The sequence below is a fragment of the Rhinoraja longicauda genome, unplaced genomic scaffold (assembly GCF_053455715.1).
Source record: "Rhinoraja longicauda isolate Sanriku21f unplaced genomic scaffold, sRhiLon1.1 Scf000073, whole genome shotgun sequence".
Classification (NCBI taxonomy): Eukaryota; Metazoa; Chordata; class Chondrichthyes; order Rajiformes; family Arhynchobatidae; genus Rhinoraja; species Rhinoraja longicauda.
In genome coordinates, this window is record NW_027601291.1 from 345,117 (window position 1) to 372,956 (window position 27,840).

The following is a 27,840-nucleotide window of genomic DNA, read 5'->3' on the forward strand; positions in this document are numbered from 1 at the left end:
TAGCATGTAAAAATCCAATATTTTCAGTTGAAGTATACGACATGAAACTTTGTGCCATAACATGATGACAGTTTGGTGCACAACACAGTGATAACAATTCTGCCTTATGAAATAAAAGGTGTCCAATTTCCTTGAAATATCCATTGATGTTTCAACTTAATTTCATCCACAGAACCAAGCACAACAACTGCCACTACATCGACTACTAGCAGCGAAACAACAGGTACTAGATAATGCAGCACCAGCATTCACTGATCAGACTTTAAAAACATACATTACTTATCACCAAAAGTGACAAACAGTAGATGTTTCTTGATCAAACAATGTTCCTCAAAGAGGCCAAACCATCGGTTCATTCGGTACCAAAACTGTTCATGATTCTTAAAATTCATTAGAACTCCCAAAATTACCCACCAAATTTTTTGTTGAATTCATTGTTCACACATTTCTTGTAGTCAGTTTAAATTTCACTACCCCACTTTAACTGCTTTAGGAATCAAAAATAGTCCAATTTTCTTTCAATATCCATTGATGTCACTTTTTCATTTCATTCTCAGGACCAAGCACAACTGCCACTGCATCGAATACAGCTGCCACCAGCAGAGAAACAACAGGTACGAGGATAATGCAGCACCAACATTCACTGATCTGAACGGAATATGCGTGTACAAGTTGAATACTTTCAGTTGACGACTACTACATTAAAAATTGATCGATAAAATTGTGATAATTCCTTACAAAACTGACAAAGGAATTTACATGCCAAAATGTTTCTTGATTCCAAACAACTCCAAATGTTATCCACACAATTATTAATGTAATCCTTGGCTCACATTTCTTCTCGTCAGTTTAATTTACACTGCTACACTTTACATGCTTTCTGACACGATAAGTGTTTAATTTACCTTCCATTTCCATTGCAATATCTATTGATGTCACATCTTCATTTCATTCTCAGAACCAAGCACAACCTCCACTGCATCGACTACATCCGCCACTAGTAGCGAAACAACAGGTACTAGGATAATGCAGCACCAGCAATCACTGATCAGACATTAAAATGATACAATATTTACCTACACATGTGACAGTAAACGGTTGATGCTTGATCAAGTCATTAGCCAATCTTTCTCAGAGACCAATCTATCAGTCACTTCGAAGATATTTGCTGAGAATTGTTGAACAATTCTAGAGAAACAACAGAGTGTGGTCAGGAGAATATTGCAAGAGAAAAATAAGTCACTTGAAAAAGAAAAATATTTTGTCAGTTTACGTTCTTCTGTATGTATAATTTCTAATATTATACAGAGTTGCAACTGGGATATAATATTGTGGCCTAACTCTTTGATGTCATTTCTAAAAACATTCATTAGTATAATCACCTCGTTTAATTTAAATAGAAATGTCTTGCAAATAGTCAAATAATCCAAAAATAAGTCAGGCAATTTATATTTTGTATTATCATTGATGCTTCTATGTTCGGAAAATAGTAGTATATATAATGCCCCAGTCATCAATTACATGACTGCAAGATGCTAACATGCATCAATAGATAAAAAGAAACAAATCATTAAAGTCAGTTTCGACTTCCATGGACATTTTACAAGTGTAGACATGAGAGTGCTGCATGTATTTTAACTGAGATTTCTCTGCATATTTGATTCCTCCACTATAAACATTCTGTACATTCACCCTATCTATTCCCATTTGATTTTATTACACCTCCACAAGATAAACCTTCAGCCTCCTTTCATCCAAGAAATAAAATCCAAGACTGGACTTTTGCATATACAATATTTTAGTTATTTATACTGCCCACATTCTATCTTCTGGCCTTGATTAACAACAGCAAAATGAAACAAACCATGTTCAAAATATCTATGGGTATTAGGAAGATTTAATGTCGAGTGTAAATAAATCATAGGCAGCGGATTGATAAAAATCTGGCCAACTAATTCAGGTAACTAATTGTTGCAGAATTTTAAATCTAACAGCAAATGCTCAAACAAAATAGTATGTAAAAATCCAATATTTTCAGTTGAAGTATACGACATGAAACTTTGTGCCATAACATGATGACAGTTCGGTGCACAACACAGTGATAACAATTCTGCCTTATGAAATAAAAGGTGTCCAATTTCCTTGAAATATCCATTGATGTCTCAACTTAATTTCATCCACAGAACCAAGCACAACAACTGCCACTACATCGACTACTAGCAGCGAAACAACAGGTACTAGATAATGCAGCACCAGCATTCACTGATCAGACTTTAAAAACATACATTACTTATCACCAAAAGTGACAAACAATAGATGTTTCTTGATCAAACAATGTTCCTCAAAGAGGCCAAACCATCGGTTCATTCGGTACCAAAACAGTTCATGATTCTTCAGATTCATTAGAACTCCCAAAATTACCCACCCAATTTTTTGTTGAATTCATTTTTCACACATTTCTTGTAGTCAGTTTAAATTTCACTACCCCACTTTACCTGCTTTAGGAATCAAAAATAGTCCAATTTTCTTTCAATATCCATTGATGTCACTTCTTCATTTCATTCTCAGAACCAAGCACAACTGCCACTGCATCGACTACAGCTGCCACCAGCAGCGAAACAACAGGTACGAGGATAATGCAGCACCAACATTCACTGATCTGAACGGAATATGCGTGTACAAGTTGAATACTTTCAGTTGACGACTACTACATTAAAAATTGATCAATACAATTATGATAATTCCGTGCAAAACTGACAAAGGAATTTACATGCCAAAATGTTTCTTGATTCCAAACAACTCCAAATGTTATCTACACAATTATTAATGTAATCCTTGGCTCACATTTCTTCTCGTCATTTTAATTTACACTGTTACACTTTACATGCTTTATGACACGACAAGTGTTTAATTTACCTTCCATTTCCATTGCAATATCTATTGATGTCACATCTTCTTTTCATTCTCAGAACCAAGCACAACCGCCACTGCATCGACTACATCCGCCACAAGCAGCGAAACAACAGGTACTAGGATAATGCAGCACCAGCATTCACTGATCAGACATTAAAATGATACAATATTTACCAACACATGTGACAAACAACGGTTGATGTTTGATCAAGTCATTAGCCAATCTTTCTCAAAGAGACCAATCTGTCAGTCACTTCGAAGTTATTTGCTGAGAATTGTTGAACAATTCTAGAGAAACACTGTTCATTATACTTAAGATGCATTAGAACTCCCAAAATTACCCACCCAATTATTTGTTGAATTCATTGTTCACATTTCTTGTCGTCAGTTTAATTATCACTACCCCACTTTACCTGCTTTATGAATCAAAAATAGTCCAATTTTCTTTCAATATCCATTGATGTCACATCTTCATTTCATTCTCAGAACGAAGCACAACAACTGCCACTGCATCGACTACATCTGCCACCAGCAGCGAAACAACAGGTACTAGGAGAATGCAGCACCAACATTCACTGATCTGAACGGAATATGCGTGTACAAGTTGAATACTTTCAGTTGACGACTACTACATTAAAAATAGTTCAATACAATTGTGATAATTCCGTGCAAAACTGACAAAGGAATTTAAATGCAAAAATATTTCATAATTCCAAACAACTCCAAATATTATCCACACAATTATTAATGTAATCCTTGGCTCACATTTCTTCTCGTCAGTTTAATTTACACTGCTACACTTTACATGCTTTATTACACAAAAAGTGTCCAATTTACCTTCCATTTCCATTGCAATATCTATTGATGTCACATCTTCATTTCATTCACAGAACCAAGCACAACTGCCACTGCATCGACTACGTCCGCCACTAGTAGCGAAACAACAGGTACTAGAATAATGCAGCACCAGCATTCACTGGTTAGACTTTAAATGATACAATATTTACCAACACATGTGACAAACAACAGTTGATGCTTGATCAAGTCATTAGCCAATCTTTCTCAAAGAGACCAATCGATCAGTCACTTCGATGTTATTTGCTGAGAATTGTTGAACAATTCTAGAGAAACACTGTTCATTACACTTAAGATGCATTAGAACTCCCAAAATTACCCACCCAATTATTTGTTGAATTCATTGTTCACATTTCTTGTCGTCAGTTTAATTATCACTACCCCACTTTACCTGCTTTATGAATCAAAAATAGTCCAATTTTCTTTCAATATCCATTGATGTCACATCTTCATTTCATTCTCAGAACGAAGCACAACAACTGCCACTGCATCGACTACATCTGCCACCAGCAGCGAAACAACAGGTACTAGGAGAATGCAGCACCAACATTCACTGATCTGAACGGAATATGCGTGTACAAGTTGAATACTTTCAGTTGACGTCTACTACATTAAAAATAGTTCAATACAATTGTGATAATTCCGTGCAAAACTAACAAAGGAATTTAAATGCAAAAATATTTCATACTTCCAAACAACTCCAAATATTATCCACACAATCATTAATGTAATCCTTGGCTAACATTACTTCTTGTCAGTTTAATTTACACTGTTACACTTTACATGCTTTATGACACGATAAGTGTTTAATTTACCTTCCATTTCCATTGCAATATCTATTGATGTCACATCTTCATTTCATTCTCAGAACCAAGCACAACCGCCACTGCATCGACTACATCCGCCACTAGCAGCGAAACAACAGGTACTAGGATAATGCAGCACCAGCATTCACTAATCAGACATTAAAATGATACAATATTTACCAACACATGTGACAAACAACGGTTGATGCTTGATCAAGTCATTAGCCAATCTTTCTCAAAGAGACCAATCTATCAGTCACTTCGAAGTTATTTGCTGAGAATTGTTGAACAATTCTAGAGAAACAACAGAGTGTGGTCAGGAGAATATTGCAAGAGAAAAATAAGTCACTTGAAAAAGAAAAATATTTTGTCAGTTTACGTTCTTCTGTATGTATAATTTCTAATATTACACAGAGTTGCAACTGGGATATAATATTGTGGCCTAACGCTTTGATATCATTTCTAAAAACATTCATTAGTATAATCACCTCGTTTAATTTAAATAGAAATGTCTTGCAAATAGTCAAATAAGCCAAAAATAAGTCAGGCAATTTATATTTTGTATTATCATTGATGCTTCTATGTTCGGAAAATAGTAGTATATATAATGCCCCAGTCATCAATTACATGACTGCAAGATGCTAACATGCATCAATAGATAAAAACAAACAAATAATTAAAGTCAGTTTTGACTTCCATGGACATTTTACAAGTGTAGACATGAGAGTGCTGCATGTATTTTAACTGAGATTTCTCTGCATAGTTGATTCCTCCACTATAAACATTCTGTACATTCACACTATCTATTCCCATTTGATTTTATTACACCTCCACAAGATAAACCTTCTGCCTCATTTCATCCAAGAAATAAAATCCAAGACTGGACTTTTGCAAAAACAATATTTTAGTTATTTATACTGCCCACATTCTATCTTCTGGCCTTGATTAACAACAGCAAAATGAAACAAACCATGTTCAAAATATCTATGGGTATTAGGAAGATTTAATGTCGAGTGTAAATAAATCATAGGCAGCAGATTGATAAAAAACTGGCCAACTAATTCAGGTAACTAATTGTTGCAGAATTTTAAATCTAACAACAAATGCTCAATCAAAATAGCATGTAAAAATCCAATATTTTCTGTCGAAGTATACGACATGAAACTTTGTGCCATAACATGATGACAGTTTGGTGCACAACACACTGATAACAATTCTGCCTTATGAAATAAAAGGTGTCCAATTTCCTTGAAATATCCATTGGTGTCTCATCTTAATTTCATCCACAGAACCAAGCACAACAACTGCCACTACATCGACTACTAGCAGCGAAACAACAGGTACTAGATAATGCAGCACCAGCATTCACTGATCAGACTTTAAAAACATACATTACTTATCACCAAATGTGACAAACAGTAGATGTTTCTTGATCAAACAATGTTCATCAAAGAGGCCAAACCATCGGTTCATTCGGTACCAAAACTGTTCATGATTCTTAAGATTCATTAGAACTCCCAAAATTACCCACCCAATTGTTTGTTGAATTCATTGTTCACACATTTCTTGTAGTCAGTTTAAATTTCACTACCACACTTTACCTACTTTAGGAATCATAGTCCAATTTTCTTTCAATATCCATTGATGTCACTTCTTCATTTCATTCTCAGAACCAAGCACATCTGCCACTGCATCGACTGCAGCTGCCACCAGCAGCGAAACAACAGGTACGAGGATAATGCAGCACCAACATTCACTGATCTGAACGGAATATGCGTGTACAAGTTGAATACATTCAGTTGACGACTACTACATTAAAAATTGATCAATACAATTGTGATAATTCCGTGCAAAACAGACAAAGGAATTTACATGCCAAAATGTTTCTTGATTCCAAACAACTCCAAATGTTATCCACACAATTATTAATGTAATCCTTGGCTCACATTTCTTCTCGTCAGTTTAATTTACACTGCTACACTTTACACGCTTTGTGACACAAAAAGTGTCCAATTTACCTTCCATTTCCATTGCAATATCTATTGATGTCACATCTTCATTTCATTCACAGAACTAAGCACAACTGCCACTGCATCGACTACGTCCGCTACTAGTAGCGAAACAACAGGTACTAGGATAATGCAGCACCAGCATTCACTGGTTTGACTTTAAATGATACAATATTTACCAACACATGTGACAAACAACAGTTGATGCTTGATCAAGGCATTAGCCAATCTTTCTCAAAGAGACCAATCGATCAATCACTTCGAAGTTATTTGCAGAGAATTGTTGAACAATTCTAGAGAAACACTGTTCATTATACTTAAGATGCATTAGAACTCCCAAAATTACCCACCCAATTATTTGTTGAATTCATTGTTCACATTTCTTGTCGTCAGTTTAATTATCACTACCCCACTTTACCTGCTTTATGAATCAAAAATAGTCCAATTTTCTTTCAATATCCATTGATGTCACATCTTCATTTCATTCTCAGAACCAAGCACAACAACTGCCACTGCATCGACTACATCTGCCACCAGCAGCGAAACAACAGGTACTAGGAGAATGCAGCACCAACATTCACTGATCTGAACGGAATATGCGTGTACAAGTTGAATACTTTCAGTTGACGACTACTACATTAAAAATAGTTCAATACAATTGTGATAATTCCGTGCAAAACTGACAAAGGAATTTAAATGCAAAAATATTTCATAATTCCAAACAACTCCAAATATTATCCACATAATTATTAATGTAATCCTTGGCTAACATTTCTTCTTGTCAGTTTAATTTACACTGTTACACTTTACATGCTTTATGACACGATAAGTGTTTAATTTACCATCCATTTCCATTGCAATATCTATTGATGTCACATCTTCATTTCATTCTCAGAACCAAGCACAACCGCCACTGCATCGACTACATCCGCCACTAGCAGCGAAACAACAGGTACTAGGATAATGCAGCACCAGCATTCACTGATCAGACATTAAAATGATACAATATTTACCAACACATGTGACAAACAACGGTTGATGCTTGATCAAGTCATTAGCCAATCTTTCTCAAAGAGACCAATCTATCAGTCACTTCGAAGTTATTTGCTGAGAATTGTTGAACAATTCTAGAGAAACAACAGAGTGTGGTCAGGAGAATATTGCAAGAGAAAAATAAGTCACTTGAAAAGGAAAATATTTTGTCAGTTTACGTTCTTCTGTATGTATAATTTCTAATATTATACAGAGTTGCAACTGGGATATAATATTGTGGCCTAACGCTTTGATGTCATTTCTAAAAACATTCATTAGTATAATCACCTCGTTTAATTTAAATAGAAATGTCTTGCAAATAGTCAAATAAGCCAAAAATAAGTCAGGCAATTTATATTTTGTATTATCATTGATGCTTCTATGTTCGGAAAATAGTAGTATATATAATGCCCCAGTCATCAATTACATGACTGCAAGATGCTAACATGCATCAATAGATAAAAAGAAACAAATAATTAAAGTCAGTTTTGACTTCCATGGACATTTTACAAGTGTAGACATGAGAGTGCTGCATGTATTTTAACTGAGATTTCTCTGCATAGTTGATTCCTCCACTATAAACATTCTGTACATTCACCCTATCTATTCCCATTTGATTGTATTACACCTCCACAAGATAAACCTTCAGCCTCCTTTCATCCAAGAAATAAAATCCAAGACTGGACTTTTGCATATACAATATTTTAGTTATTTATACTGCCCACATTCTATCTTCTGGCCTTGATTAACAACAGCAAAAATGAAACAAACCATGTTCAAAATATCTATGGGTATTCGAAGGTTTTAATGTCGAGTGTAAATAAATCATAAGCAGCGGATTGATAAAAAACTGGCCAACTAATTCAGGTAACTAATTGTTGCAGAATTTTAAATCTAACAGCAAATGCTCAATCAAAATAGCATGTAAAAATCCAATATTTTCAGTTGAAGTATACGACATGAAACTTTGTCCAATAACATGATGACAGTTTGGTGCACAACACAGTGATAACAATTCTGCCTTATGAAATAAAACGTGTCCAATTTCCTTGAAAAATCCATTGATGTTTCAACTTAATTTCATCCACAGAACCAAGCACAACAACTGCCACTACATCGACTACTAGCAGCGAAACAACAGGTACTAGATAATGCAGCACCAGCATTCACTGATCAGACTTTAAAAACATACATTACTTATCACCAAAAGTGACAAACAGTAGATGTTTCTTGATCAAACAATGTTCCTCAGAGAGGCCAAACCATCGGTTCATTCGGTACCAAAACTGTTCATGATTCTTAAGATTCATTAGAACTCCCAAAATTACCCACCAAATTTTCTGTTGAATTCATTGTTCACTCATTTCTTGTAGTCAGTTTAAATTTCACTACCCCACTTTACCTGCTTTAGGAATCAAAAATAGTCAAATTTTCTTTCAATATCCATTGATGTCACTTCTTCATTTCATTCTCAGAACCAAGCACAACTGCCACTGCATCGACTACAGCTGCCACCAGCAGCGAAACAACAGGTACGAGGATAATGCAGCACCAACATTCACTGATCTGAACGGAATATGCGTGTACAAGTTGAATACTTTCAGTTGAAGACTACTACATTAAAAATAGTTCAATACAATTGTGATAATTCCGTGCAAAACTGACAAAGAAATTTAAATGCAAAAATATTTCATAATTCCAAACAACTCCAAATATTATCCACATAATTATTAATGTAATCCTTGGCTAACATTTCTTCTTGTCAGTTTAATTTACACTGTTACACTTTACATGCTTTATGACACGATAAGTGTTTAATTTACCTTCCATTTCCATTGCAATATCTATTGATGTCACATCTTCATTTCATTCTCAGAACCAAGCACAACCGCCACTGCATCGACTACATCCGCCACTAGCAGCGAAACAACAGGTACTAGGATAATGCAGCACCAGCATTCACTGATCAGACATTAAAATGATACAATATTTACCAACACATGTGACAAACAACGGTTGATGCTTGATCAAGTCATTAGCCAATCTTTCTCAAAGAGACCAATCTATCAGTCACTTCGAAGTTATTTGCTGAGAATTGTTGAACAATTCTAGAGAAACAACAGAGTGTGGTCAGGAGAATATTGCAAGAGAAAAATAAGTCACTTGAAAAAGAAAAATATTTTGTCAGTTTACGTTCTTCTGTATGTATAATTTCTAATATTATACAGAGTTGCAACTGGGATATAATATTGTGGCCTAACGCTTTGATGTCATTTCTAAAAACATTCATTAGTATAATCACCTCATTTAATTTAAATAGAAATGTCTTGCAAATAGTCAAATAAGCCAAAAATAAGTCAGGCAATTTATATTTTGTATTATCATTGATGCTTCTATGTTTGGAAAATAGTAGTATATATAATGCCCCAGTCATCAATTACATGACTGCAAGATGCTAACATGCATCAATAGATAAAAAGAAACAAATAATTAAAGTCAGTTTTGACTTCCATGGACATTTTACAAGTGTAGACATGAGAGTGCTGCATGTATTTTAACTGAGATTTCTCTGCATATTTGATTCCTCCACTATAAACATTCTGTACATTCACCCTATCTATTCCCATTTGATTTTATTACACCTCCACAAGATAAAACTTCAGCCTCCTTTCATCCAAGAAATAAAATCCAAGACTGGACTTTTGCATATACAATATTTTAGTTATTTATACTGCCCACATTCTATCTTCTGGCCTTGATTAACAACAGCAAAATGAAACAAACCATGTTCAAAATATCTATGGGTATTAGGAAGATTTAATGTCGAGTGTAAATAAATCATCGGCAGCGGATTGATAAAAAACTGGCCAACTAATTCAGGTAACTAATTGTTGCAGAATTTAAAATCTGACAGCAAATGCTCAATCAAAATAGCATGTAAAAATCCAATATTTTCAGTTGAAGTATACGACATGAAACTTTGTGCCATAACATGATGACAGTTTGGTGCACAACACAGTGATAACAATTCTGCCTTATGAAATAAAAGGTGTCCAATTTCCTTGAAATATCCATTGATGTCTCAACTTAATTTCATCCACAGAACCAAGCACAACAACTGCCACTACATCGACTACTAGCAGCGAAACAACAGGTACTAGATAATGCAGTACCAGCATTCACTGATCAGACTTTAAAAACATACATTACTTATCACCAAAAGTGACAAACAGTAGATGTTTCTTGATCAAACAATGTTCCTCAAAGAGGCCAAACCATCGATTCATTCGGTACCAAAACTGTTCATGATTCTTTGTGAGATAAATTTTTTATTGGAGATAGGTACATCTTTACAGTCATACATTTTTAAATTGATAATATTGTCAATTATTATTATATTGTCTCCAATACCTTTTGCCCCCTTTTTTTTTTAAAACTAGATAGAACTAAAGAAATAGATGAAGTAAAGAAAGAAAAGAGAGAGAAGCAAAATAAAAACAAAAACAAAAACAAATTATAAAGATAAGGAAAAAGTTAGTTAAAGAAGAATGGAAAAATTTATTAAAATAACAAAAACTTCATTCGAGATATATACGTACATTTCAAAGTATAGCATTTCATCCATTCTTTAGTCCGAGTGCTAGTCAGGTTCCTGTGCTGAACCATTCTGACCCTTTAAGTAATCAATAAAAGGAGACCATATTCCAATGAATAATTCCTGTTTGTCCAACAGGGAAAATCTGATTCTTTCCACGTTTAAGGTCTCCGTCATTTCTATAATCCACATTTTGATTGTGGGGACCGTAGGGCCTTTCCAAAATTTTAGAATTAATTTTTTTCCCGTTATTAAACTATAATCCATAAAGTTTCTTTGTATTGTTCTAAATGTTTGATTTAATTCTAATATTCCCAGTATAATTAATTTTGGATCTGGGTCCAATTGTGTGCTGGTTACTTTAGATATTATGCTAAAAATATTTACCCAGAATTTTTTAATTTTTATACAGTTTGCGAACATATGAAATAATGTAGCTTCTAAATGTTGACATTTATCACATTTAGGTGAGATATGTTGGAAAATTTTATGTAGTTTTGTTTTTGAATAGTGTAACCTATGTATTACTTTAAATTGTATTAGAGAATGTCTGGCGTTTAGTGAACACTGATGTATATGTTGCAAACTTTCTTCCCAAGTATCTTTCGTAATTACTTGGTTTAATTCTTTTTCCCATTTTTGTCTGTATAAGTCCGTGGAGGGAATGTCACTGTCTAATAAGATATTATATATATAAGATATTAATTTTTCTGTATTAGGATGTTTGTTCCAACATTCATCAAGAATTTCTGAATTTCTAATTCGAAAATTTTGGGAGTTCGATTTTACATAATCTCTAAGTTGAAGATATCTGAAATAATCATTTCCACGAAGACCATAAGTCTGTTGCAACTCCTGAAATGTCAGAAAGGTGCCTTCCTTATAAAGTTGTCCCATATTTTTAATTCCATAATCCTTCCATTGTGTAAAACCCCCGTCTACCCATGAAGGCTTAAACAAAGGATTATTCACAATTGGAAGAAAAAGTGATAAATTATCTAATTTTAATGTCTTTTTTAATTGTTTCCAAATTCGTGTAGCACTAAATATTATAGGGTTTTCCCTATAAATTTTTTTGTTTAATTTAGACGTAGCAAATAATATCGAACCAATATCAAAAGGTAAACAATCTTCCTTTTCCATTTTTAACCAGTCTGGTTGATGATCTATTTCTTCCAACCAGAAATTCATATTTTTAATATTAACTGCCCAGAAATAAAACAAAAAATTGGGTAAAGCCAGGCCTCCATTTATTTTTGATTTACACAAGTGTCTTTTGTTTATCCTATGATTCTTATAATCCCAGATAAAATCATTAACAATAGAGTCCAATTTTTTAAAAAAGTTTTTTGTCAGATATATCGGAATTGTCTGAAACAGGTATAATATTTGCGGTAAAAAAATCATTTTTATGGCATTAATTTTGCCAACCATTGAGATAGGGAGTGTTTTCCAATATTGAATATTCTTATGTAGTTTGTTCAGTAATGGGGGGAAATTTGCTTTAAATAATGATGTATATATCTTAGTTACATAGATACCTAGATATTTAAATTTTTCATTTACTATTTTAAATGGAAATTGTTGTATTATCTGTTTATTATGTTCCCTTATTGGCATAATTTCGCTTTTATTCCAATTTATTCTGTATCCTGAAAATGAACCAAATTGGGTTATTAGCTTTAATAGGTTTGGAATACTAATTTCTGGTTTTGTGATGTAAATTAATACGTCATGATTCTTAAGATTCATTAGAACTCCCAAAATTACCCACCCAATTTTTTGTTGAATTCATTGTTCACACATTTCTTGTAGTCAGTTTAAATTTCACTACCCCACTTTACCTGCTTTAGGAATCAAAAATAGTCCAATTTTCTTTCAATATCCATTGATGTCACTTCTTCATTTCATTCTCAGAACCACGCACAACTGCCACTGCATCGACTACAGCTGCCACCAGCAGCGAAACAACAGGTACGAGGATAATGCAGCACCAACATTCACTGATCTGAACGGAATATGCGTGTGCAAGTTGAATACTTTCAGTTGACGACTACTGCATTAAAAATTGATCAATACAATTGTGATAATTCCGTGCAAAACTGACAAAGGAATTTACATGCCAAAATGTTTCTTGATTCCAAACAACTCCAAATGTTATCCACACAATTATTAATGTAATCCTTGGCTCACATTTCTTCTCGTCAGTTTAATTTACACTGCAACACTTTACATGCTTTATGACACAAAAAGTGTCCAATTTACCTTCCATTTCCATTGCAATATCTATTGATGTCACATCTTCATTTCATTCACAGAACCAAGCACAACTGCCACTGCATCGACTACGTCCGCCACTAGCAGCGAAACAACAGGTACTAGGATAATGCAGCACCAGCATTCACTGATCAGACATTAAAATGATACAATATTTACCAACACATGTGACAAACAACAGTTGATGCTTGATCAAGTCATTAGCCAATCTTTCTCAAAGAGACCAATCGATCAGTCACTTCGAAGTTATTTGCTGAGAATTGTTGAACAATTCTAGAGAAACACTGTTCATTATACTTAAGATGCATTAGAACTCCCAAAATTACCCACCCAATTATTTGTTGAATTCATTGTTCACATTTCTTGTCGTCAGTTTAATTATCACTACCCCACTTTAACTGCTTTATGAATCAAAAATAGTCCAATTTTCTTTCAATATCCATTGATGTCACTTCTTCATTTCATTCTCAGAACCAAGCACAACTGCCACTGCATCGACTACAGCTGCCACCAGCAGCGAAACAACAGGTACGAGGATAATGCAGCACCAACATTCACTGATCTGAACGGAATATGCGTGTACAAGTTGAATACTTTCAGTTGAAGACTACTACATTAAAAATAGTTCAATACAATTGTGATAATTCCGTGCAAAACTGACAAAGGAATTTAAATGCAAAAATATTTCATAATTCCAAACAACTCCAACTATTATCCACATAATTATTAATGTAATCCTTGGCTAACATTTCTTCTTGTCAGTTTAATTTACACTGTTACACTTTACATGCTTTATGACACGATAAGTGTTTAATTTACCTTCCATTTCCATTGCAATATCTATTGATGTCACATCTTCATTTCATTCTCAGAACCAAGCACAACCGCCACTGCATCGACTACATCCGCCACTAGCAGCGAAACAACAGGTACTAGGATAATGCAGCACCAGCATTCACTGATCAGACATTAAAATGATACAATATTTACCAACACATGTGACAAACAACGGTTGATGCTTGATCAAGTCATTAGCCAATCTTTCTCAAAGAGACCAATCTATCAGTCACTTCGAAGTTATTTGCTGAGAATTGTTGAACAATTCTAGAGAAACAACAGAGTGTGGTCAGGAGAATATTGCAAGAGAAAAATAAGTCACTTGAAAAAGAAAAATATTTTGTCAGTTTACGTTCTTCTGTATGTATAATTTCTAATATTATACAGAGTTGCAACTGGGATATAATATTGTGGCCTAACGCTTTGATGTCATTTCTAAAAACATTCATTAGTATAATCACCTCGTTTAATTTAAATAGAAATGTCTTGCAAATAGTCAAATAAGCCAAAAATAAGTCAGGCAATTTATATTTTGTATTATCATTGATGCTTCTATGTTCGGAAAATAGTAGTATATATAATGCCCCAGTCATCAATTACATGACTGCATGATGCTAACATGCATCAATAGATAAAAAGAAACAAATAATTAAAGTCAGTTTTGACTTCCATGGACATTTTACAAGTGTAGACATGAGAGTGCTGCATGTATTTTAACTGAGATTTCTCTGCATATTTGATTCCTCCACTATAAACATTCTGTACATTCACCCTATCTATTCCCATTTGATTTTATTACACCTCCACAAGATAAACCTTCAGCCTCCTTTCATCCAAGAAATAAAATCCAAGACTGGACTTTGGCATATACAATATTTTAGTTATTTATACTGCTCACATTCTATCTTCTGGCCTTGATTAACAACAGCAAAATGAAACAAACCATGTTCAAAATATCTATGGGTATTAGGAAGATTTAATGTCGAGTGTAAATAAATCATAGGCAGCGGATTGATAAAAAACTGGCCAACTAATTCAGGTAACTAATTGTTGCAGAATTTAAAATCTGACAGCAAATGCTCAATCAAAATAGCATGTAAAAATCCAATATTTTCAGTTGAAGTATACGACATGAAACTTTGTGCCATAACATGATGACAGTTTGGTGCACAACACAGTGATAACAATTCTGCCTTATGAAATAAAAGGTGTCCAATTTCCTTGAAATATCCATTGATGTCTCAACTTAATTTCATCCACAGAACCAAGCACAACAACTGCCACTACATCGACTACTAGCAGCGAAACAACAGGTACTAGATAATGCAGTACCAGCATTCACTGATCAGACTTTAAAAACATACATTACTTATCACCAAAAGTGACAAACAGTAGATGTTTCTTGATCAAACAATGTTCCTCAAAGAGGCCAAACCATCGGTTCATTCAGTACTAAAACTGTTCATGATTCTTAAGATTCATTAGAACTCCCAAAATTACCCACCCAATTTTTTGTTGAATTCATTGTTCACACATTTCTTGTAGTCAGTTTAAATTTCACTACCACACTTTACCTACTTTAGGAATCATAGTCCAATTTTCTTTCAATATCCATTGATGTCACTTCTTCATTTCATTCTCAGAACCAAGCACATCTGCCACTGCATCGACTGCAGCTGCCACCAGCAGCGAAACAACAGGTACGAGGATAATGCAGCACCAACATTCACTGATCTGAACGGAATATGCGTGTACAAGTTGAATACATTCAGTTGACGACTACTACATTAAAAATTGATCAATACAATTGTGATAATTCCGTGCAAAACAGACAAAGGAATTTACATGCCAAAATGTTTCTTGATTCCAAACAACTCCAAATGTTATCCACACAATTATTAATGTAATCCTTGGCTCACATTTCTTCTCGTCAGTTTAATTTACACTGCTACACTTTACACGCTTTGTGACACAAAAAGTGTCCAATTTACCTTCCATTTCCATTGCAAAATCTATTGATGTCACATCTTCATTTCATTCACAGAACTAAGCACAACTGCCACTGCATCGACCACGTCCGCTACTAGTAGCGAAACAACAGGTACTAGGATAATGCAGCACCAGCATTCACTGGTTTGACTTTAAATGATACAATATTTACCAACACATGTGACAAACAACAGTTGATGCTTGATCAAGGCATTAGCCAATCTTTCTCAAAGAGACCAATCGATCAATCACTTCGAAGTTATTTGCAGAGAATTGTTGAACAATTCTAGAGAAACACTGTTCATTATACTTAAGATGCATTAGAACTCCCAAAATTACCCACCCAATTATTTGTTGAATTCATTGTTCACATTTCTTGTCGTCAGTTTAATTATCACTACCCCACTTTACCTGCTTTATGAATCAAAAATAGTCCAATTTTCTTTCAATATCCATTGATGTCACATCTTCATTTCATTCTCAGAACCAAGCACAACAACTGCCACTGCATCGACTACATCTGCCACCAGCAGCGAAACAACAGGTACTAGGAGAATGCAGCACCAACATTCACTGATCTGAACGGAATATGCGTGTACAAGTTGAATACTTTCAGTTGACGACTACTACATTAAAAATAGTTCAATACAATTGTGATAATTCCGTGCAAAACTGACAAAGGAATTTAAATACAAAAATATTTCATAATTCCAAACAACTCCAAATATTATCCACACAATTATTAATGTAATCCTTGGCTAACATTTCTTCTTGTCAGTTTAATTTACACTGTTACACTTTACATGCTTTATGACACGATAAGTGTTTAATTTACCTTCCATTTCCATTGCAATATCTATTGATGTCACATCTTCATTTCATTCTCAGAACCAAGCACAACCGCCACTGCATCGACTACATCCGCCACTAGCAGCGAAACAACAGGTACTAGGATAATGCAGCACCAGCATTCACTGATCAGACATTAAAATGATACAATATATACCAACACATGTGACAAACAACGGTTGATGCTTGATCAAGTCATTAGCCAATCTTTCTCAAAGAGACCAATCTATCAGTCACTTCGAAGTTATTTGCTGATAATTTTTGAACAATTCTAGAGAAACAACAGAGTGTGGTCAGGAGAATATTGCAAGAGAAAAATAAGTCACTTGAAAAGGAAAATATTTTGTCAGTTTACGTTCTTCTGTATGTATAATTTCTAATATTATACAGAGTTGCAACTGGGATATAATATTGTGGCCTAACGCTTTGATGTCATTTCTAAAAACATTCATTAGTATAATCACCTCGTTTAATTTAAATAGAAATGTCTTGCAAATAGTCAAATAAGCCAAAAATAAGTCAGGCAATTTATATTTTGTATTATCATTGATGCTTCTATGTTCGGAAAATAGTAGTATATATAATGCCCCAGTCATCAATTACATGACTGCAAGATGCTAACATGCATCAATAGATAAAAAGAAACAAATAATTAAAGTCAGTTTTGACTTCCATGGACATTTTACAAGTGTAGACATGAGAGTGCTGCATGTATTTTAACTGAGATTTCTCTGCATAGTTGATTCCTCCACTATAAACATTCTGTACATTCACCCTATCTATTCCCATTTGATTTTATTACACCTCCACAAGATCAACCTTCAGCCTCCTTTCTTCAAAGAAATAAAATCCAAGACTGGACTTTTGCATATACATTATTTTAGTTATTTATACTGCCCACATTCTATCTTCTGGCCTTGATTAGCAACAGCAAAATGAAACAAAACAAGGTTAAAAATATCTATTGGTATTAGGAAGATTTAATGTCGAGTGTAAATAAATCATAGGCAGCGGATTGATAAAAAACTGGCCAACTAATTCAGGTAACTAATTGTTGCAGAATTTAAAATCTAACAGCAAATGCTCAATCAAAATAGCATGTAAAAATCCAATATTTTCAGTTGAAGTATACGACATGAAACTTTGTGCCATAACATGATGACAGTTTGGTGCACAACACACTGATAACAATTCTGCCTTATGAAATAAAAGGTGTCCAATTTCCTTGAAATATCCATTGATGTCTCAACTTAATTTCATCCACAGAACCAAGCACAACAACTGCCACTACATCGACTACTAGCAGCGAAACAACAGGTACTAGATAATGCAGCACCATCATTCACTGATCAGACTTTAAAAACATACATAACTTATCACCAAAAGTGACAAACAGTAGATGTTTCTTGATCAAACAATGTTCCTCAAAGTGGCCAAACCATCGGTTCATTTGGTACCAAAACTGTTCATGATTCTAAAGATTCATTAGAACTCCCAAAATTACTCACCCAATTTTTTGTTGAATTCATTGTTCACACATTTCTTGTAGTCAGTTTAAATTTCACTACCCCACCTTACCTGCTTTAGGAATCAAAAATAGTCCAATTTTCTTTCAATATCCATTGATGTCACTTCTTCATTTCATTCTCAGAACCAAGCACAACTGCCACTGCATCGACTACAGCTGCCACCAGCAGCGAAACAACAGGTACGAGGATAATGCAGCACCAACATTCACTGATCTGAACGGAATATGCGTGTACAAGTTGAATACTTTCAGTTGACGACTACTACATTAAAAATTGATCAATAAAATTGTGATAATTCCGTGCAAAACTGACAAAGGAATTTACATGCCAAAATGTTTCTTGATTCCAAACAACTCCAAATGTTATCCACACAATTATTAATGTAATCCTTGGCTCACATTTCTTCTCATCAGTTTAATTTACACTGCTACACTTTACATGCTTTATGACACAATAAGTGTCCAATTTACCTTCCATTTCCATTGCAATATCTATTGATGTCACATCTTCATTTCATTCACAGAACCAAGCACAACTGCCACTGCATCGACTACATCCGCCACTAGTAGCGAAACAACAGGTACTAGGATAATGCAGCACCAGCATTCACTGGTTTGACTTTAAATGATACAATATTTACCATCACATGTGACAAACAACAGTTGATGCTTGATCAAGTCATTAGCCAATCTTTCTCAAAGAGACCAATCGATCAGTCACTTCGAAGTTATTTGCTGAGAATTGTTGAACAATTCTAGAGAAACACTGTTCATTATACTTAAGATGCATTAGAACTCCCAAAATTACCCACCCAATTATTTGTTGAATTCATTGTTCACATTTCTTGTCGTCAGTTTAATTATCACTACCCCACTTAACCTGCTTTATGAATCAAAAATAGTCCAATTTTCTTTCAATATCCATTGATGTCACATCTTCATTTCATTCTCAGAACCAAGCACAACAACTGCCACTGCATCGACCACATCTGCCACCAGCAGTGAAACAACAGGTACTAGGAGAATGCAGCACCAACATTCACTGATCTGAACGGAATATGCGTGTACAAGTTGAATACTTTCAGTTGACGACTACTACATTAAAAATAGTTCAATACAATTGTGATAATTCCGTGCAAAACTGACAAAGGAATTTAAATGCAAAAATATTTCATAATTCCAAACAACTCCAAATATTATCCACACAATTATTAATGTAATCCTTGGCTAACATTTCTTCTTGTCAGTTTAATTTACACTGTTACACTTTACATGCTTTATGACACGATAAGTGTTTAATTTACCTTCCATTTCCATTGCAATATCTATTGATGTCACATCTTCATTTCATTCTCAGAACCAAGCACAACCGCCACTGCATCGACTACATCCGCCACTAGCAGCGAAACAACAGGTACTAGGATAATGCAGCACCAGCATTCACTGATCAGACATTAAAATGATACAATATTTACCTACACATGTGACAAACAACGGTTGATGCTTGATCAAGTCATTAGCCAATCTTTCTCAAAGAGACCAATCTATCAGTCACTTCGAAGTTATTTGCTGAGAATTGTTGAACAATTCTAGAGAAACAACAGAGTGTGGTCAGGAGAATATTGCAAGAGAAAAATTAGTCACTTGAAAAAGAAAAATATTTTGTCAGTTTACGTTCTTCTGTATGTATAATTTCTAATATTATACAGAGTTGCAACTGGGATATAATATTGTGGCCTAACGCTTTGATGTCATTTCTAAAAACATTCATTAGTATAATCACCTCGTTTAATTTAAATAGAAATGTCTTGCAAATAGTCAAATAAACCAAAAATAAGTCAGGCAATTTATATTTTGTATTATCATTGATGCTTCTATGTTCGGAAAATAGTAGTATATATAATGCCCCAGTCATCAATTACATGACTGCAAGATGCTAACATGCATCAATAGATAAAAAGAAACAAATAATTAAAGTCAGTTTTGACTTCCATGGACATTTTACAAGTGTAGACATGAGAGTGCTGCATGTATTTTAACTGAGATTTCTCTGCATATTTGATTCCTCCACTATAAACATTCTGTACATTCACCCTATCTATTCCCATTTGATTTTATTACACCTCCACAAGATAAAACATCAGCCTCCTTTCATCCAAGAAATAAAATCCAAGACTGGACTTTGGCATATACAATATTTTAGTTATTTATACTGCCCACATTCTATCTTCTGGCCTTGATTAACAACAGCAAAATGAAACAAACCATGTTCAAAATATCTATGGGTATTAGGAAGATTTAATGTCGAGTGTAAATAAATCATAGGCAGCGGATTGATAAAAAACTGGCCAACTAATTCAGGTAACTAATTGTTGCAGAATTTAAAATCTGACAGCAAATGCTCAATCAAAATAGCATGTAAAAATCCAATATTTTCAGTTGAAGTATACGACATGAAACTTTGTGCCATAACATGATGACAGTTTGGTGCACAACACAGTGATAACAATTCTGCCTTATGAAATGAAAGGTGTCCAATTTCCTTGAAATATCCATTGATGTCTCAACTTAATTTCATCCACAGAACCAAGCACAACAACTGCCACTACATCGACTACTAGCAGCGAAACAACAGGTACTAGATAATGCAGTACCAGCATTCACTGATCAGACTTTAAAAACATACATTACTTATCACCAAAAGTGACAAACAGTAGATGTTTCTTGATCAAACAATGTTCCTCAAAGAGGCCAAACCATCGGTTCATTCAGTACTAAAACTGTTCATGATTCTTAAGATTCATTAGAACTCCCAAAATTACCCACCCAATTTTTTGTTGAATTCATTGTTCACACATTTCTTGTAGTCAGTTTAAATTTCACTACCACACTTTACCTACTTTAGGAATCATAGTCCAATTTTCTTTCAATATCCATTGATGTCACTTCTTCATTTCATTCTCAGAACCAAGCACATCTGCCACTGCATCGACTGCAGCTGCCACCAGCAGCGAAACAACAGGTACGAGGATAATGCAGCACCAACATTCACTGATCTGAACGGAATATGCGTGTACAAGTTGAATACATTCAGTTGACGACTACTACATTAAAAATTGATCAATACAATTGTGATAATTCCGTGCAAAACAGACAAAGGAATTTACATGCCAAAATGTTTCTTGATTCCAAACAACTCCAAATGTTATCCACACAATTATTAATGTAATCCTTGGCTCACATTTCTTCTCGTCAGTTTAATTTACACTGCTACACTTTACACGCTTTATGACACAAAAAGTGTCCAATTTACCTTCCATTTCCATTGCAATATCTATTGATGTCACATCTTCATTTCATTCACAGAACTAAGCACAACTGCCACTGCATCGACTACGTCCGCTACTAGTAGCGAAACAACAGGTACTAGGATAATGCAGCACCAGCATTCACTGGTTTGACTTTAAATGATACAATATTTACCAACACATGTGACAAACAACAGTTGATGCTTGATCAAGTCATTAGCCAATCTTTCTCAAAGAGACCAATCGATCAATCACTTCGAAGTTATTTGCAGAGAATTGTTGAACAATTCTAGAGAAACACTGTTCATTATACTTAAGATGCATTAGAACTCCCAAAATTACCCACCCAATTATTTGTTGAATTCATTGTTCACATTTCTTGTCGTCAGTTTAATTATCACTACCCCACTTTACCTGCTTTATGAATCAAAAATAGTCCAATTTTCTTTCAATATCCATTGATGTCACATCTTCATTTCATTCTCAGAACCAAGCACAACAACTGCCACTGCATCGACTACATCTGCCACCAGCAGCGAAACAACAGGTACTAGGAGAATGCAGCACCAACATTCACTGATCTGAACGGAATATGCGTGTACAAGTTGAATACTTTCAGTTGACGACTACTACATTAAAAATAGTTCAATACAATTGTGATAATTCCGTGCAAAACTGACAAAGGAATTTAAATGCAAAAATATTTCATAATTCCAAACAACTCCAAATATTATCCACATAATTATTAATGTAATCCTTGGCTAACATTTCTTCTTGTCAGTTTAATTTACACTGTTACACTTTACATGCTTTATGACACGATAAGTGTTTAATTTACCATCCATTTCCATTGCAATATCTATTGATGTCACATCTTCATTTCATTCTCAGAACCAAGCACAACCGCCACTGCATCGACTACATCCGCCACTAGCAGCGAAACAACAGGTACTAGGATAATGCAGCACCAGCATTCACTGATCAGACATTAAAATGATACAATATTTACCAACACATGTGACAAACAACGGTTGATGCTTGATCAAGTCATTAGCCAATCTTTCTCAAAGAGACCAATCTATCAGTCACTTCGAAGTTATTTGCTGAGAATTGTTGAACAATTCTAGAGAAACAACAGAGTGTGGTCAGGAGAATATTGCAAGAGAAAAATAAGTCACTTGAAAAAGAAAAATATTTTGTCAGTTTACGTTCTTCTGTATGTATAATTTCTAATATTATACAGAGTTGCAACTGGGATATAATATTGTGGCCTAACGCTTTGATGTCATTTCTAAAAACATTCATTAGTATAAGCACCTCGTTTAATTTAAATAGAAATGTCTTGCAAATAGTCAAATAAGCCAAAAATAAGTCAGGCAATTTATATTTTGTATTATCATTGATGCTTCTATGTTCGGAAAATAGTAGTATATATAATGCCCCAGTCATCAATTACATGACTGCAAGATGCTAACATGCATCAATAGATAAAAAGAAACAAATAATTAAAGTCAGTTTTGACTTCCATGGACATTTTACAAGTGTAGACATGAGAGTGCTGCATGTATTTTAACTGAGATTTCTCTGCATATTTGATTCCTCCACTATAAACATTCTGTACATTCACCCTATCTATTCCCATTTGATTTTATTACACCTCCACAAGATAAAACTTCAGCCTCCTTTCATCCAAGAAATAAAATCCAAGACTGGACTTTGGCATATACAATATTTTAGTTATTTATACTGCCCACATTCTATCTTCTGGCCTTGATTAACAACAGCAAAATGAAACAAACCATGTTCAAAATATCTATGGGTATTAGGAAGATTTAATGTCGAGTGTAAATAAATCATAGGCAGCGGATTGATAAAAAACTGGCCAACTAATTCAGGTAACTAATTGTTGCAGAATTTAAAATCTGACAGCAAATGCTCAATCAAAATAGCATGTAAAAATCCAATATTTTCAGTTGAAGTATACGACATGAAACTTTGTGCCATAACATGATGACAGTTTGGTGCACAACACAGTGATAACAATTCTGCCTTATGAAATGAAAGGTGTCCAATTTCCTTGAAATATCCATTGATGTCTCAACTTAATTTCATCCACAGAACCAAGCACAACAACTGCCACTACATCGACTACTAGCAGCGAAACAACAGGTACTAGATAATGCAGTACCAGCATTCACTGATCAGACTTTAAAAACATACATTACTTATCACCAAAAGTGACAAACAGTAGATGTTTCTTGATCAAACAATGTTCCTCAAAGAGGCCAAACCATCGGTTCATTCAGTACTAAAACTGTTCATGATTCTTAAGATTCATTGGAACTCCCAAAATTACCCACCCAATTTTTTGTTGAATTCATTGTTCACACATTTCTTGTAGTCAGTTTAAATTTCACTACCACACTTTACCTACTTTAGGAATCATAGTCCAATTTTCTTTCAATATCCATTGATGTCACTTCTTCATTTCATTCTCAGAACCAAGCACATCTGCCACTGCATCGACTGCAGCTGCCACCAGCAGCGAAACAACAGGTACGAGGATAATGCAGCACCAACATTCACTGATCTGAACGGAATATGCGTGTACAAGTTGAATACATTCAGTTGACGACTACTACATTAAAAATTGATCAATACAATTGTGATAATTCCGTGCAAAACAGACAAAGGAATTTACATGCCAAAATGTTTCTTGATTCCAAACAACTCCAAATGTTATCCACACAATTATTAATGTAATCCTTGGCTCACATTTCTTCTCGTCAGTTTAATTTACACTGCTACACTTTACACGCTTTATGACACAAAAAGTGTCCAATTTACCTTCCATTTCCATTGCAATATCTATTGATGTCACATCTTCATTTCATTCACAGAACTAAGCACAACTGCCACTGCATCGACTACGTCCGCTACTAGTAGCGAAACAACAGGTACTAGGATAATGCAGCACCAGCATTCACTGGTTTGACTTTAAATGATACAATATTTACCAACACATGTGACAAACAACAGTTGATGCTTGATCAAGTCATTAGCCAATCTTTCTCAAAGAGACCAATCGATCAATCACTTCGAAGTTATTTGCAGAGAATTGTTGAACAATTCTAGAGAAACACTGTTCATTATACTTAAGATGCATTAGAACTCCCAAAATTACCCACCCAATTATTTGTTGAATTCATTGTTCACATTTCTTGTCGTCAGTTTAATTATCACTACCCCACTTTACCTGCTTTATGAATCAAAAATAGTCCAATTTTCTTTCAATATCCATTGATGTCACATCTTCATTTCATTCTCAGAACCAAGCACAACAACTGCCACTGCATCGACTACATCTGCCACCAGCAGCGAAACAACAGGTACTAGGAGAATGCAGCACCAACATTCACTGATCTGAACGGAATATGCGTGTACAAGTTGAATACTTTCAGTTGACGACTACTACATTAAAAATAGTTCAATACAATTGTGATAATTCCGTGCAAAACTGACAAAGGAATTTAAATGCAAAAATATTTCATAATTCCAAACAACTCCAAATATTATCCACATAATTATTAATGTAATCCTTGGCTAACATTTCTTCTTGTCAGTTTAATTTACACTGTTACACTTTACATGCTTTATGACACGATAAGTGTTTAATTTACCATCCATTTCCATTGCAATATCTATTGATGTCACATCTTCATTTCATTCTCAGAACCAAGCACAACCGCCACTGCATCGACTACATCCGCCACTAGCAGCGAAACAACAGGTACTAGGATAATGCAGCACCAGCATTCACTGATCAGACATTAAAATGATACAATATTTACCAACACATGTGACAAACAACGGTTGATGCTTGATCAAGTCATTAGCCAATCTTTCTCAAAGAGACCAATCTATCAGTCACTTCGAAGTTATTTGCTGAGAATTGTTGAACAATTCTAGAGAAACAACAGAGTGTGGTCAGGAGAATATTGCAAGAGAAAAATAAGTCACTTGAAAAAGAAAAATATTTTGTCAGTTTACGTTCTTCTGTATGTATAATTTCTAATATTATACAGAGTTGCAACTGGGATATAATATTGTGGCCTAACGCTTTGATGTCATTTCTAAAAACATTCATTAGTATAAGCACCTCGTTTAATTTAAATAGAAATGTCTTGCAAATAGTCAAATAAGCCAAAAATAAGTCAGGCAATTTATATTTTGTATTATCATTGATGCTTCTATGTTCGGAAAATAGTAGTATATATAATGCCCCAGTCATCAATTACATGACTGCAAGATGCTAACATGCATCAATAGATAAAAAGAAACAAATAATTAAAGTCAGTTTTGACTTCCATGGACATTTTACAAGTGTAGACATGAGAGTGCTGCATGTATTTTAACTGAGATTTCTCTGCATATTTGATTCCTCCACTATAAACATTCTGTACATTCACCCTATCTATTCCCATTTGATTTTATTACACCTCCACAAGATAAAACTTCAGCCTCCTTTCATCCAAGAAATAAAATCCAAGACTGGACTTTGGCATATACAATATTTTAGTTATTTATACTGCCCACATTCTATCTTCTGGCCTTGATTAACAACAGCAAAATGAAACAAACCATGTTCAAAATATCTATGGGTATTAGGAAGATTTAATGTCGAGTGTAAATAAATCATAGGCAGCGGATTGATAAAAAACTGGCCAACTAATTCAGGTAACTAATTGTTGCAGAATTTAAAATCTGACAGCAAATGCTCAATCAAAATAGCATGTAAAAATCCAATATTTTCAGTTGAAGTATACGACATGAAACTTTGTGCCATAACATGATGACAGTTTGGTGCACAACACAGTGATAACAATTCTGCCTTATGAAATGAAAGGTGTCCAATTTCCTTGAAATATCCATTGATGTCTCAACTTAATTTCATCCACAGAACCAAGCACAACAACTGCCACTACATCGACTACTAGCAGCGAAACAACAGGTACTAGATAATGCAGTACCAGCATTCACTGATCAGACTTTAAAAACATACATTACTTATCACCAAAAGTGACAAACAGTAGATGTTTCTTGATCAAACAATGTTCCTCAAAGAGGCCAAACCATCGGTTCATTCAGTACTAAAACTGTTCATGATTCTTAAGATTCATTGGAACTCCCAAAATTACCCACCCAATTTTTTGTTGAATTCATTGTTCACACATTTCTTGTAGTCAGTTTAAATTTCACTACCACACTTTACCTACTTTAGGAATCATAGTCCAATTTTCTTTCAATATCCATTGATGTCACTTCTTCATTTCATTCTCAGAACCAAGCACATCTGCCACTGCATCGACTGCAGCTGCCACCAGCAGCGAAACAACAGGTACGAGGATAATGCAGCACCAACATTCACTGATCTGAACGGAATATGCGTGTACAAGTTGAATACATTCAGTTGACGACTACTACATTAAAAATTGATCAATACAATTGTGATAATTCCGTGCAAAACAGACAAAGGAATTTACATGCCAAAATGTTTCTTGATTCCAAACAACTCCAAATGTTATCCACACAATTATTAATGTAATCCTTGGCTCACATTTCTTCTCGTCAGTTTAATTTACACTGCTACACTTTACACGCTTTATGACACAAAAAGTGTCCAATTTACCTTCCATTTCCATTGCAATATCTATTGATGTCACATCTTCATTTCATTCACAGAACTAAGCACAACTGCCACTGCATCGACCAGGTCCGCTACTAGTAGCGAAACAACAGGTACTAGGATAATGCAGCACCAGCATTCACTGGTTTGACTTTA